Below are 4,103 nucleotides of genomic sequence, written 5' to 3'. Positions count from 1 at the left end.
ATATATATATATATATATATATATATATATATATATAAGATATATAATGTCAATGATTTTGAATGTTATATTCAAATATAAGAGCAATGACACAAAGATAATGTCTAGTTTGATCTCTTTTTTTTGTCCTTTCATTAATCAGTTTTTTCTTATATTTTGTTAAATACCACTACTTTAACTATATGAACAATTAGTGAAAGTAACTAACTATGTTACAAAAGAAAAGCAAATAAGATAATTTGTAACAATGGAATATTAAGTATCTTTACCTTTCAATAAATGATTTTAAGTTTTATTGAATATGTTTTATGTCAAGAAGAATCTTTTGGAGTTTGAAATCTCATTTAAGTAACAATGTTTATTCCTGATAATTTCAGTGTTCATGTTTCTGTTCGTTTTCATGTTTAGTATACTTGTTTATAAATTTGCTTTTATTGTAAAGTTTTCTAATATAATTGATAAACTATTTTGTATTACTAACATAATTCAAAAAACAAAATTAGGTTAAGTGCAGAGTTTTTTTTTTTTATCTTTAAATAAAAAAAATTGATTTTTAACTTGTATTTATAATATTTAATTGACTTGAATAATAGGATCATAATGTTTCCTTTGTGAATGAATTATAGAAGTGGGTATGAATGGATTTTTCTTGACACTGTAATCATTATAAGCATACTATACTACCCTTTAGCATTTCATTTTTTACTGAAATGTCGATTGTTGTTGTTGTTTTTAGCATAGAACAAACCTGGATGTATTAGTAGAAATAAACCTTGGATACTGTGTGTTTTATGTTTGAAATAAAACTGGTAAACAAATTGTGAATATATGAATGATATAGTATTTTAACACGAACCTGGATCAATCAGACTTTTCTTGCTCAAGAGAGACAGTTTTGTATTATTTTATTTTTACATAGACGTTATTGGAGTCTAACATGGTTTGGACGCCCAACTTGAAATCTGCAGGTCGAGGGATCGAACCTTGTTACTAAACATGCCTGTCCTTTCAGCCATGGGGTCGTTATCATCTACGGTCAATCTCTATTCGTTGGTAAAAAGTAGCCCACGAGTTGGCGGTGGGGGGTGTTGACTAGCTAAGTTCTCTGTCGTTCGAAAATTAAGGACTGCTAGTTCAGATAGCCCTCTAGTAGTTTTGAGCGAAATTTTATAAACAAACGAACAAATCATTATATTTTTCTGAACAAATGTCACCCCCCCCTCACCAAATGGCTCAGCGGTAAATCTCAAGACTTATAATGCTAAAAACCGTTTTCGATAACAGTGGTGGGCACAGCACGGATAGTCCATTGTGTTGCTTTGTGCTTAACTACAAACAACTTATGGAAAAATAAATAAGTTGTTGCTTATGTTTGTTCTATTCATTTCCCTTTGTTACAAAGTTTGTTTGTTTGTTTTTTAAGTTAAGCACAAAGCTACACAATGGGCTATCTGTGCTCTGCCCACCACGGGTATCGAAACCCGGATTCTAGCGTTGTTAGTCCGCAGACATACCGCTGTGCTACTGGGGGGCTTGTTACAAAGTAATATTTATATGGGCACAGTTGTTTGTATATATTTTAACGTCTACTAATATTATATTACAGATTTATTGGCAGCGCTCCACCAATTTTATAGGCCTCAACAAAATTACAGTATTAATTAATTATAATTCACATATTATGATACTGTAACTTATAAATTAATAATGGATTCAAATATTTTTCTGTTATCATATAGTGACTGTACATTAATTTTTGAAAAGGTTTGTTTCGTATAAAAAAACCACAACGTAACTAATAACACCCCCTGATAGTTAACATGGTGGTAGTTAGCACATCGAACATAAGATCTACGAGTCCATCATTCGCGTTCTGTTGCTGCTCAAATCGAAAAAGAAATCGCGTTTCTCTTTTTCGAGCTGTGGTTGCGTTACAAGGATGATGCCCAAATCCTACCATTTTTCAAACAAGAGTTGTCAGTGAGTGTTGGCAGGTTGTTAAGGCACTCGACTCGCAATCTGAGGGTCACGGGTTCGAATCACTCTCACACCAAACATGCTCGCCCCCTTCAGCCGTGGGGGCGTTATAATGTGACGGTCAATCCCACTATTCGTTGGTAAAAGAGTAGCCCAAGAGTTGGCGGTGGGTGGTGATGAGTAGCTGCCCTCCCTCTAGTCTTACACTGCTAAATTAGGGACGGCTAGCGTAGATAGCTCTCGTGTAGCTTTGCGCGAATTTCAAAAACAAGTGTTATTGACTAGTTGTCTTACCTAAAGCTATGTTACCTTGAGTAGCTTTGTGTAAATATTCAAAAACAAAGAAAATAATGCAGTGATATAAAACGTCTAAATAGACCCTTTAGGCCTAATGAAAATGGATTTAAATCACCATTGACTGTAGATGCTTTTCGTTTAATCTTCGTAATAATTCGTCTATGTATTGCTACTGAACAAGTAGCTAACAGTACCACTCCAGTTTGTTTGTAATTAAGCACAAAGCTACACAATGGGCTATCTGTGCTCTGCCCACCACGGGTATCGAAACGCGGATTCTAGCGTTGTATGTCCGCAAACATACCGTTGTGCCACTGGGGGGCGTACCACTTCAGACCTATATTTTTGTCTGACACAAACCAATTCTCAGGATTTTTTCAATAAAGGAATCCATCAAGAGGGCTGAATCTATGTCAACCAAAAGTAATCTGAACTTTAAAGATCTATAGTGAGGCATAGGTTAGTAATTTTAAAATGGACATTAGACTAATTTTTGGAGAAAGAACTAAATTATATATAAAGTTAAGAGATTATCACTTGAAACTGAACATATAGGCAGATGTTTTTTCAGTTACATCGTTTCACACATAGATTAAAATAAGCTACTCGTATTTATGCCCTACTATATATCTTTAACTAAAAGAAGATTTTTTTTAATGTGTTCTCAAAATACTGTTACGTCTCCGTTTGTTAATTGATTTTTCCGTAACTTCGTTCCGACGAAATTTTAACGACACAAGTCTTTACTTAATAAAACTGGTTTATTCTTTCCGAATATAACTCTGTGATACACTTAATCTCAATACTCGCGATAAAACAAACAGTATCACGAGCGAACGAACGTTAACTTCAACGATACCCTGTGACTGCAGTTCAATTACTCACTGACTATCACACATTACATTCCCCTCTTTTATATACCAGCGTACCCCATTTCTAGTAAGAACTTGAACATTCGCCAAAGTACATGATAGTTCTAGAAACGTTGCGTCACGGTAGTCATGTGACTGCTGACGCAACAATACCATAAACTTTAAATCTTTTTTCCGTCTGGGTATTGCATGATCTTGACTTGGTGACCGAGCTTGCGCACTTCCCTGACCCTGAGAACTAGGTCAGTTGTAACAGGGCCTTACTGGACGGAGTAGTCAACATCTAGAATAAGCAATCCTTTGGTCCTCTAAGACAGTCTAAAATCTAAATCATTGAAACGAAATAGCCAAACATATGAACAAGTCTTTAAACAGAGAGAGAGTTTTAAACTCCTGTACAATGGAATGACATCAGGAAATAACAATGTTGACATGATAATCTGTGAATAGCACCATTAAGGTAAAACGTGTGAATGACAGGTTCATGTTCATGAGACTTTTCCTGAGTATGGAATATATTACAACAGTGAGTACTTATGCACCACAAGCTGGATGGGAAAATGAACAGTTTTGGGAGAAATTGGATGAATTCCTCCAAAGCATCGAAAATGGAGAGACAATAATAAGTGGCAGTAATCTAAATAACCATGTTGATCACCAGATATAAGGATGTGAAAGAGTGCATGGAGGACATATGGGGCAATTAATGTAGAAGGTGAAACATTCCTGAACATTGCAATAGTAAACATTGTTAACACAGAACAGAAAATACCATAATTTAGAAAACAGACTTTAGTAGTCAAATTAACGGCATGCTATTAGGTCTTCAAGAAATTAATGTCGCGTTTTGGAGCACTTTTATTAACCACCCCACAAAAAACGGACATCACGTATAATGGTTAAACGAAACACCTTAACGTCACATTAGTGTAGCCTATATAATATGTAAAGTTTAGT

Source organism: Limulus polyphemus, unplaced genomic scaffold (assembly GCF_000517525.1).
Source record: "Limulus polyphemus unplaced genomic scaffold, Limulus_polyphemus-2.1.2 Scaffold3541, whole genome shotgun sequence".
Taxonomy (NCBI): domain Eukaryota; kingdom Metazoa; phylum Arthropoda; class Merostomata; order Xiphosura; family Limulidae; genus Limulus; species Limulus polyphemus.
The sequence above is the reverse complement of the archived record's forward strand: the minus strand, read 5'-3'. Positions refer to the sequence as shown.